The sequence below is a fragment of the Myotis daubentonii genome, chromosome 2 (assembly GCF_963259705.1).
Source record: "Myotis daubentonii chromosome 2, mMyoDau2.1, whole genome shotgun sequence".
Taxonomy (NCBI): domain Eukaryota; kingdom Metazoa; phylum Chordata; class Mammalia; order Chiroptera; family Vespertilionidae; genus Myotis; species Myotis daubentonii.
This window is the reverse complement of record NC_081841.1, coordinates 92,077,333-92,089,035: the sequence shown is the minus strand read 5'-3', so window position 1 is coordinate 92,089,035 and position 11,703 is coordinate 92,077,333. Positions and strand designations below refer to the sequence as shown.

General features: G+C 43.8%; 1 pseudogene; it reads right to left on the bottom strand.

The window, feature by feature from the left end:
- Window positions 1–7,302: 7,302 nt before the first annotated feature.
- On the bottom strand, window positions 7,303–7,826 carry LOC132226223 (ferritin light chain-like; annotated as a pseudogene).
- Window positions 7,827–11,703: the final 3,877 nt, after the last annotated feature.

The window sequence follows — 11,703 nt, the reverse complement described above, 5'->3', positions numbered from 1 at the left end:
ACCAAAATAGAACCTGAGTCATAGAAGCATCAAACAGATTGTCCAACCTATGAGGGATGGCAGGGGGTGAGAGGGTAAGAGATCAACCAAAGGACTTGTGTGCATGCATATGAGCAAAACCAATGGACACAGACATGGGGGGGGGGCGGGCATGTGCTGGGATGTGGGGGCAGCCAGGGAGAGGTCAATAGGGAAAAAATGAGACTTATGTAATATTTTAAATAATAAAGAATTTAAATTTAAAAAAATAAGTGTGTGCTGCAAGCAAGGTTGTAAGCATCCTCTGGTTTCAGGTTTATTCTCTTGCATGTCTCCTTTTACCACAAGAAGAGATTCTCCTGTGTAGTCTGCCCCTTCAGTCTGGGCCCTAGAATGATCACAGGAATTTTGAAAATTGGAAATGGCTGTGGCAGAATAGAGTTTGGAACTTGCCTAATCTCCACATAAAAATGGACAGAACAATTAAATAGCAAAATCAAAATACAGACATTTCCGACAAAACCAGGTGAGAAGGTATCCCATGAACCCTGAAATACAAGCTGGTAAGGACGAATTATTGATGGTCACAAGACCTACATGGTATCAGCATTTGTGCAGCAGAAAGCAGAGGAGAGCAGTGGGTCACCTAACTAGTCTGAGAACAGAAACCCCTACAGTATCCAACAGGTATTTCCGGGAAAGTTCAGCAGGCTAAATTTAGAATGGCTAAAATTGTTTAGCCTACTCCATTGAGCAAGTGAATGCAAGGGGCCTGCAGTAGGGTCTGAAAGTTCTGAGGAAGCTTAGTCCCTGTGAACTCTCAAAATTCACCAGCAAAGGCCCCCTTTCAGGACAGGGCCCTTCCCTGAGGATACTGCTGGGAATGAAATTAAAATTGAGCTGAATGGGCACTGTGGAGATGAAGGAAAGAAGGTCCAGATAAAAGTGGATACAGGGAACATAGCCAGGAAATCTTACAAAGCAAGCTGCTATATTTTTTACACCACATGAAACACAGAGGAATAGGTAACTTTGTGAAGTTAGAAAACTTGTCATGGACAAAGCCTCCTTCCAAAATTTCAAGAACAATACCTTTATACAAAATAATCAACAGAAAAGTATTGAGGTCAATCATACAAAGTTATTATAAGAAAAAATGAGAATAAGGAGCAGAATAATATACCTACAGATAATAAAAGCAACCAGAAAGATTTGCTTTAAAAAAGGAAAAGCAAAATATAATGTATTATTTCAAAATGAACTAAAAGACATTAAGAAAATTATATAAAACATGAAATAATAAATTAATGAGAAATAGAAAAACTTAGAAGTGACAGAAATCAAGAAAAATAAAAAAATTGAAAAAACAAAGACTAAACTACAAAGGACTCAGTGAATAAAGGCACAGATAATGCCTCAAGACAAATAGAAGGTTAAAATAAAGAAACATTTTAATAAGAAATAAATTTAAAAAGAGATAAGGATTTGAGAACCAATACAACTATTGAATGAGTATAGGCAAAGAAGATCCAACTTATGGTGAACAGAAGTTATTGAATGAGAAAACAAAAGCAAGAGATTTAAACAATACAAAATTCAAGAAAAAATTTCTGAAATAAAACAGATTTGAAAGTACATATTAAAATAACACACTATGCATATGAGAATATTGAACTGTATGACCAATACCAAGACATAGTCTAGTAAAATTTCTGTCCTTTAATGAAAAAGAAAGAGATTATTTAGGCATGTAAACAAAAAGAATATATGGCTTACAAGGAAAGAAAGGTTATTATTAAACTGTGACATTTTGTTAGAAGAAAATGGGATGGTATATTTAGCATACTCAAGAAAAGAAAACGTGACTTTCAAGTATAAAGGACACAGGCAAAGTGTTATGAACATGCAGGAACTTAGGATATTGTTCCTATGAGAACTCCTGGGAATACATTAAAGAATAAGCTTCATATAACCAAAATAACTACAGAGACTTTGATATAAGAAATGATATGAGCATTAAGTATGTAGTTACTTGTAAATGAAAATTAAGCAAGAAAATATGGTATGTGATGATTACATCCCTTGATAATGTCTATGAGTACAACTTAAAAAAATGAGGTGACAATGAGGATAAGTATGCAAAATGTTTTAAAATTGGTTTTAGTAATCATAGTTTTTGATAGTTATTCTGTGTATTATTACTTTGAAACCCTTCTGTGTTCAACATGGGATTCAGTAACTGAGCCATCCTGGGATATTCTGTCATTGTTCATGTCTTTGGGAACCAGGATTCTTGGCATGGAAGAAGGAGATTCAGAAGTAACATAAAATACGTTAAGGAATAACCCTGTAGTCCTGAATTAGAAGTAGAAATATCACTGTGAACCCATGAAACATTTTATCTTTAAAAATATATTTCCTTGTTCTATCCACTGAAAAAGCCCAAAAATATTGAATAATCCATCCAATAGAATAGAGCAACCTTGAAACCCAGACTGGTTCTGAAATGCCATCCTATAAAATAAAAGCCTAATATGCAAATCAACCGAATGGCAGAACGACCGGTCACTATGACGTGTACTGACCACCAGGGGGCAGACACTCAACGCAGGAGCTGTCCCTAGCCTGCAGTCCCCAGGTCAGCCAAGGCGGGGTGCCAGCAGGGGGCCCCCCCAATCTCCCCGCTGGTCACCCCACAGATTGGCCCTTATTGCTGGCCAGGCCTAGGGACCCTACCCATGTACAAATTTCATGCACCAGGCCTCTAGTTTTCCAATAAAAGAAAATCAGGGCTTCTTGCAGAAATGACTGATTCCAACAATTTGGGGGATTTTTGAAACCATGTAAAGTTTCTGTAGAGTTTTCTGAAACTTTTATAGATTTGATATATGTATTTATTATTTCATATATGTCAAACATATAATATAGCTCTGGCTGATGTTTCTCAGTGGTTAGAGCAGCCGTGGGCAAACTACGGCCCGTTTGAAATGAATAAAACTATTGAAAAAAAAGACCGTACCCTTTTATGTAATGATGTTTACTTTGAATTTATATTAGTTCACACAAACACTCCATCCATGCTTTTGTTCCGGCCCTCCGGTCCAGTTTAAGAACCCATTGTGGCCCTCGAGTCAAAAAGTTTGCCCACCCCTGGGTTAGAGCATCAGCCTTCTCACTGAGGGGTTGTGGGTTCAATTCCTAGTCAATGGCAGGTACCTGGGTTGCAGGTTCAATCCCCAGCCCTGGTCGGGGCATGTGCGAGAGGCAACCAATCAATGTGTCTCTCTCACATCGATGTTTCTCTCTCACTCCCTCCCTCCCCCTTTCTCCCTCCTTTCCATTCTCTCTAAAAAGCAATGGGGAAAATATCCTCAGGTGAAGATTAACAACCAAAATAACACACATGTGTTTATATAATATAAATATATATTATTATGTATAATTAAGAACAGAGCCTAGCACATAGTAAGGGTTATATAAGTGTTCGCTTTCATTATTAATGGATCTTTCTTTCTTACTCTGAAGGGACAAACACTGCGAAGGAATTTGGAAGTCCCTGAAAGTCCTAAGGATTCTTATTCTCTAAGTCCCAGAATTATTTCTGAAGCAGAGGCAGTGTGACTGTCCATTGTGTCACCACAGACTGGATTCAGTGCCTCTGAGGTTCTAGTTGGTTTGTGTCTCTGTCGGGAGTACTAATGCTGACAGTGCAGAAATGTGATTTTCCTAGGCCAGCCGACATGGTTCAGTGGTTGAACAACCAGCTATGAACCAGGAGGTCTCGGTTCTATTCCTGGACAGGACACATGCCCAGGTTGCAGGCTCAATCCCCAGTGTGGGGCCTGCAGGAGGCAGCCGATCAATGATTCTCTCTTCTATCTTTCCCTCCTTCTCCCTTCCTCTCTGAAATCCATATGTACACACACACACACACACACACACACACACACACACACACACACTAAACCTAGTGGCTTAAAACAACAAACATTTATTATTTTTTACCATTCTGAGGATTGGCTGAGCAGTTCTGGCCTGGGCTGGCTTGGCTGTGGCTGAATGGTCTAGATGGCTCTTTAATATGTATGGGATCATCACTGGGTCAGCCAGAATGGCTTGCACAGCTGGATTTTGTTCACGTCGTGGCAATTCTCAGAAATGAGAGAAAGCAAGTTCAATACACAAGCACTTTTCAAGCTCCTGCTTGTACCACATTTGGTAATGTCACATCAGCTAAACATGTCATTGTGGAACCAGAGTCATTGTCAGAGGGGAATACCCAAGAAGGCATGATTAGGGACCATCCTGCAACACTGGATCATAGATTCTTCATAGCACTTGTCACTATGAGACATCATATTATGCATTTATTTGTCTACTAGAGGCCCGATGCACAACATTCATGCACTGGGGGTGGGGGGAGTCCCTCTGCCTGGCCTGCACCCTCTCTCAGTCTGGAACCCCTCGGGGAATGTACTGCAACACTGTATCATAGATTCTTCATAGCACTTATCACTATGAGACATCATATTATATATTTATTTGTCTATTAACTTTATCCCTCAACAACAATAAAGTCTTTATGACAGTAGGGGTTTTGTGTTCTTCACTGCTTATCTCTTCAGCATCCAAAAAGTGTTGGTATATACTGGATACTTAATACATATTTATTGAATAAGTGATTAATGAATAGAGAAATAGGAGGCTGATGCAATAAAAAGGGGGTAAAGGGGAATAGGAAGGATGGTGATCTAAACCAGTGATTTTTAACTGGTGTGCCACAAGAATTTTTAAAAGATGCAATACCTGACTATTTAGTAAGAGGCACTAACCTCTTTTCCTTTAGGTTGTCAAATTTTAAAGATGACAACAGCCAACACAACAATAGCCATTTGGTGTGAATGAATCAATATTATGCTTTTTTTGTTAGATCAGCAATAAATTATATTTTCATGTGCTGAAGAATTTTAGTAATTAGCTTATGTGTGCCATGAGTGAAAAAGGTTGAAAATTGCTGATCTAAACTAAGGCAATGGCAGTTGAGATGGAGAGAAGTGGTTGAAGTGCCTGGATTGGAAAGATATTAAGAGGGAGTCTATTCCCTAGCAGGTTTGGCTCAGTGGATAAAGCATAGGCCTGAGAACTGAAGGGTCCCAGGTTTGACTCCGATCAAGGGCACATGCCTGGGTTGCAGGCTCAATCCCCAGTGTGGGGTATGCAGGAGGCAGCCAATCAATGATTCTCATCATTGATGTTTCTATCTCTCCCTCTCCCTTCCTCTTTGAAATCAATATATATATACTAGGGGCCCGGTGCACGAAATTCGTGCACTGGGTGTGTGTGGGGAGGGGAGTGTCCCTCAGCCCAGCCTGCCCCCTCTCACATACTGGGAACCCTCAGGCGTTGACCCCCATCACCCTCCAATTGCAGGATCGGCCCCTTGCCCAGGCCTGATGCCTCGGCCAGAGGCGTAGACCACCATCACCCTCCGATCGCCTGATCGGCCCCTTGCCCAGGCCTGATGCCTCCGCCAGAGGTGTCAGGCTTGGACAGGGGACCCCCATCTCCCCCTGATCACTGGCTCTGGCCCCCGCCCAGGCCTGAGGCCTCTGGCCCAGGAATCATGCCTGGGCAGGGGACCCCCATCTCCCTCTGATCGCTTGCTCACCCCCCGCCCAAGCCTGACGCCTCTGACCCAGGCTTCAGGCCTGGGCAAGGGGACCATCATATTCCCCCAATCCCCGGCTCCGCCCCCCGCCCAGGCCTGATGCCTCGGCCAGAGGAGTTGACCCTCATCACCCTCTGATCACTAATCAACGGATTGGCCCCTTGACCAGGCCTGAGGCCTCCGGCAGAGGTGTCAGACCTGGGCAGGGGACCCCTAGCTCCCCGCGGTTGCAGGCTCCGCCCCTGCCCAGGCCTAACGCCTCTGGCTGAGGCATCCAGCTCGGGCAGTGGGGACCCGCAGCTGCAGCGGCCCCGCGATCGTGGGCTCCGCTTTAGGCCCAGGCAAGGGACCCCTAGCTCCCGGGACTGCCAGCTTCGACCGTGCCCAGCTCCCATCGCTGGCTCCACCCCTACTTCCTGCTATCACTGGCCAGGGTGGCAAAGGCGCCTGATTCTCCGATCATGGCTGGGGGGCAGGGCAAAGGCGGCCCCAGGGCCGTCTTTGCCCTGCCCCCCAGCTCTTAGCTCCCCCCTGGGTTTCCGATCACTGTCAGTGGCAGGGGGCTTCTTCCTGCTTTCCCTTTCGCCTCCCTGCATTGTGCCTACATATGCAAATTAACCACCATCTTGTTGTCAGTTAACTGCCAATCATAGTTGGCAGTTAACTGCCAATCATAGTTGGCAGTTAATTTGCATATAGCCCTGATTAGCCAATGAAAAGGGTATCATCGTACGCCAATTACCATTTTTCTCTTTTATTAGATAGGATGGCATCCATTTCAAAAACGTTAAGCAAAACGGAGAGTTATTTGAAAGATACTGGGGTAGATACGAAAATTGAAGGGCTGTATAACCAAATGCAAAAAGGAGGGAATGCAGTTGGGTTTCATGGAAAATTGGATCCAGTCTCAAATATGACCATGACACTGACATTCTCCAGTATGTGTCTTTTAAGTATTGGTTCTATTTTCTCTCATTGCTAATTTGTGTACCGAGTTTTACTGTCTCTGGCAGCTTCTAAGTTTCAAACTGTAGGAACAACTGTTTTTTTCTGCCTTCAGTTATAAAAAAAAATTCTATGATAGAACTTTTACTGACCCATTCCTCAACCTGTCAACCGTGGCTAGTGGGGGAGGGTACATGACAGTCCCAACTTAGATCAGGTGGCCATTCCAGACCAATTGGCTGAGGGCTGGGGGATAGGGCCATGAGGAACCACATGGCTGGAACCACATGGCTTCTGTAAGAGGGAGAGATGTTCTCAAAAGAAGGGGTGCCACTCGGACATGGGGAACTAGGGAGAAGACTTTGGATGAACAGTTTTAAAAACAAAACAAAACTGTTATTGGACTCTATTTAAGGCAGAATCTGTGTCTGATTCATCCCTCACAGAAATACACACACACACACACACACACACACACACACACTTTACTAAAAATAAATCTTATTATCTTAGTACTTGTTTCTTAATATATCATTTAAGCACTTTTTTCCCCCTACAAAAAGCTTTATTGTTTCCATTTGGCCCAATGCATGGGAGAGAACTCGAGGGTGGTTCAAAAGATGGCTAGTGGTTTTAGGAAGAGGGTCAGGCAAAAGCCAGACACAGGGAAGAAGAGGGGCCCTTCAAAGGACTCTGGGCTCCAAAGGCTCCTAGTCCTGCTTGATGGGGAGGCTTTCAAAGAGGTGCTTGCTTAGCCCAGCCTAGGGCCCAGCCAGCCTGCGGATGTGAGTCAGGTGTTGCCCATGTTCTTGATGAGTTTCACCTCCTCATCCAGGAAGTGGCTCTACAGGAAGTCTCAGAGATGAGGGTCTGTGCAAGTAGAACCCAGGTCATGCAGCTCCAAAAGGGCCTGGTTCCGGTTCTTCTCCAGGGCCATGGCAGCTTCCATGGTCCTGAGTTTTACCCACTCATCTTGGGAAGGCTTCAGCTCGTCCTGGAAGAGAATGTGGCCACCATGCTGGTTTTGCATCTTTAAGAGACCCTCAGTGCCCTCATGCTTCTTCTCTGCCAACTTGTGGAAGACGTGGCCCAAGCCCTCCAGAGCCACATCCATGTGGTTGAAATAGAAGCCCAGAGAGAGGTGGGTGTCGGAGGCCCACAGGTGCAGGTTGGCCAGGCGGTTGACAGCATCCTCCACCTCGGTGGAGTAATTCTGATGAATTTGGGAGCTCATGGTTGCTTGGCAATAAGGAGTTAAGATTAAAAAATTGTGTGGGCTGGTCTTGGAGGCTGAGGATGGCCAAGGTGGTTCCAATGTTGGTGACTGGAAAAGAGGTTGGAGAGTGGTCAGAGGCTGGAAGAAGGGGAGTCCCTGGGTCTGTTTTGTCCAAACACAGTTGAATCAAGAGATAGATCCACGGGACCACTCAGGGCATTGCCTAAACATTTTTATAGCATTTTAATAACAATAATATTCCAAGATGTGTATATACCAGAATTCATTAAACTAGTTTTCTATTGGTAGACATTGAGGTGGTTCCAAAGTTTTATTCATTCTTCCAGCTATTATAGTTTACTAGAAGCCTGGTGCATGGAATTTGTGCCCAGGGCGGGGGGGGGGGGGGGCGTGGTTTGTCCCTCAACCCAGCCTGCACCCACTCCAGTCTGGGACATCCCTCTCACAATCCAGGACTGCTGGCTCCTAACCACTAGCCTGCCTGCCTGATTGCCCCTAACTGCTTCTGCCTGCCAGCCTGATCTCCCCCTAACCACTCCCCTGCCAGTCCGATTGCCCCCAACTGCCATCCCCTGCTGGCCATTTTGTGGTCACCATCTTGTGGTGGCCATCTTGTGACAACGTCGCGTGAGGGTGTCCTGCAATGCCACCTAGGCTTTTATTATATAGGATAATATTGCAAAGTTCAGGACTTCCTAAGACCACCCTCACTTCTATTTTTTTTTTTTAATTTCAGAGAGGAAAAAAAAGGGAGAAAGAGAGATAGAAACATCAATAATGAGAGAGAATCATTGATTGCTGCCTCCTGCATGCCACACACAGGGGATAGAGCTTGCAACCCTGGCATGTGCCCTGACCAGGAATTGAACAGTGACCTCATGGTTCATAGGTCGATGCTCAACCACTAAGCCACGCATGCTCAGCCCACCCTCACTTTAAAGTTAACTGCAAGTTCAGGGGTCCCAAGACTACTTCCAGGTTCAATAATTTGCTAGAGGGACTGACAGAACTAACTGAAAACTATTGTGTTCATGGTTACAGTTTATTGCATTGGAAGAATACAGATTGAAATCGCCTATGGGAATGTGTGCATGGGGCAGGTTATTTGAGTTGTCCTCTCCAAGTGGCGTTGGGGCAGTCCTCATTTCTTCCAAAAACAAGCTCATGACAATACACATGGAGCATTGCCAACCAGCCCAGCTCACCCGAGCCTTGGTGCCCAGAGTTTTTATTGGGATTTGGTCACAGAGATATGGTTGACAGCCTGAGTGGCTGACCTGAGCTTCCAGCACCTGCGGAAACTCAGCTTGATACCATGTGGCCCAAAGCCCTCACCCTGAATTCATTGTTTGTATAGACAATCTGGTGTAGCGAATGTCCCCAGGCAAACAAAGATACTTTTCTCAGACATGGATATTAACTAGATACAAAAATATTTATGAACTAAAAAGAAGCACATTCATCACCAAAACCAAACACCCTCAACTTACCACCAAGATAAATGGGGGGAAAGCTCAACATTTTTGTTATCTTTAAAGTCCCTTTTGTGCCTTTCTCCAACCCCATCTTCCTTTCTCTCCGTCAGAGGTAACCACTATCCTGCATTTATGTCTATTATCATTCTTAGTTTTGCCACATGTATCTAATTTCCTAAATGATATATGAACTTGCTTTGCATGTTTTTGAACGTCACACAGTCATACTGTAGATATTACTCGGCAACTCGTTATTCCTCACAACACAATGTTCCAGAGATTATTCATGTCATTGTGAGCAGATGTAATTCATTCATTTTCACTGCTGAGTTTATCTATTGCGTCGTTGATCAACAATTAGGGTTGTCTCTGGGTTTTTTGTCTTGTCATGTGGATCAGAACACCTGTGCAAGAGTTCTCTTATCTACATTTCCAGGAGAGGAGCTGCCTTGTCATAAGAAATATACATCTTCAGCTTTATCAGATAATGTCAAATTGTTTTCCAAAGTGGTTAGGCCAGCTTACATTCCCACCAGCCGTGTAAAAGTATTGTGGCGACTTTATATTCCCACTGACACTTGATAGTTTATGTTTGTATCTTTGTGTACTACTGTACTGTTCAAAGTAATATTTTAAACTTGATAGGTATTGCCAATTATTCCTCAAAAAGTTCTTACCAATTTATACTCCCACTAGCAGTATGTGACAATCTGTTTCCCTACACTTTAGCAAATACCAGAAACTATAATATTTAATATTTGCCAAATATAGTTTTAATATTTGTCAAATGGCTAGGTACAAATGTTATTCAATTTTAATTTGCATTCTTTGTTTACTAGAAAAATTGTAACTGCAGAACCAACTTAAAATGGTCCAAGACCTAAACTGTTTAATGAGATACTGAGTTGCTTTTCAGAGACAATAGACCAAATCCACAAGTTATGTGGCGGAAGCATGTGGAGAAGAGAGAACTTTGATCCGCAGCTACACCCACAACCAAAGTCTCTCCCAACCCATCCACAGGGAACCAACTGGGACATAACTGGTCCATTGTCCAGAGCAGTGGTTCTCAACCTTGGCTGCACATTAGAATCACCTGGGAATCTTTTAAAATCCTGATTTCTGGGCCTCATTCTAATGTGCAGCCAAGGTTGAGAACCACTGTTGAGGAACAATGTTTTCCAATTAAAACTTGTCCTGTCAGCACTTTCGCATACCTTTTCCCCTACCAGCGGTTCTCAACCTGTGGGTCGCGACCCCTTTGGGGGTTGAACGACCCTTTCACAGGGGTCGCCTAAGACCATCCTGCATATCAGATATTTACATTACGATTCATAACAGTAGCAACATTACAGTTATGAAGTAGCAATGAAAATAATTTTATGGTTGGGTCACAACATGAGGAACTGTATTTAAAGGGCCAGAAGGTTGAGAACCACTGCGAAAACCCTTAAAAACCCTTAAGTTAATTCAGCTAGCAAGATGGGTTTGAGGCAGCCCTGCCTGCGTGGCTCAGGGGTTGAATGACAACCTATGAACCAGGAAGTCACGGTTCAATTCCTGGTCAGGGCACATGCCCGGGTTGCGGGCTCAATCTCCAGTAGGGGGTGTGCAGGAGGCAGCCGATCCATGATTCTCTCTCATCACTGATGTTTCTATCTCTCTCCTTCTCCCTTCCTCTTTGAAATCAATAAAAATATTTTAAAAAAGAAAAGAAAAGATCGGTTTGAGGCATTAAGTTTCCCATCATTTTTGTTGGCACCTTCTTGATCAATAAACCTTTCCTTACTCCAAACTGATGTTTTGAGTTTTGGCCTTTCGAAGCATCAGGCCCACGAACTCGGGGGTTAGTACCAAATTGTATAGTTTTAATGTTTTTGATGTCTGCATTTCCTCTGATATAAAATTCCTTTGCCTATAAAATTGTGGTATTTGTAGATCCAAGGTCCGGGGCATGAGAGGGGAGCATCACGTGATGAAACCTTTGCGGAGGAGTGAAGAGGCGTGGTTCTGTGTAGCAGAAGGAAAGGCAAAAGTAACTCTGGAGATGTTATTATTTCAAAGTTTACTGTGGCTCTTTTGCCCTAACTGAAAAGAAACGGCAGATGTTAGATTTTGACAAACTAGCAAATTAAATTTTGTTTTCATAGTCTGAAACTTATAAATCATACTAGAGGCCCGGTGCACAAAAATTTGTGCACTCGGGGTTGGGAGAGGAGGTCCCTCAGCTTGGCCTGTGCCCTCTCACAGTCTGGGACCCATCAGGAGATAAGGACCTGCTGGTTTAGGCCTGCTCCCGGGTGGCAGAGGGCAGGCCTAATCCTAGGTGTAACCCCTGGTCAGGCTCAGAGCAGGGCCCATTGGGGAGTTGGGGCCCCGCCTCCTGTCATGCACAGAGC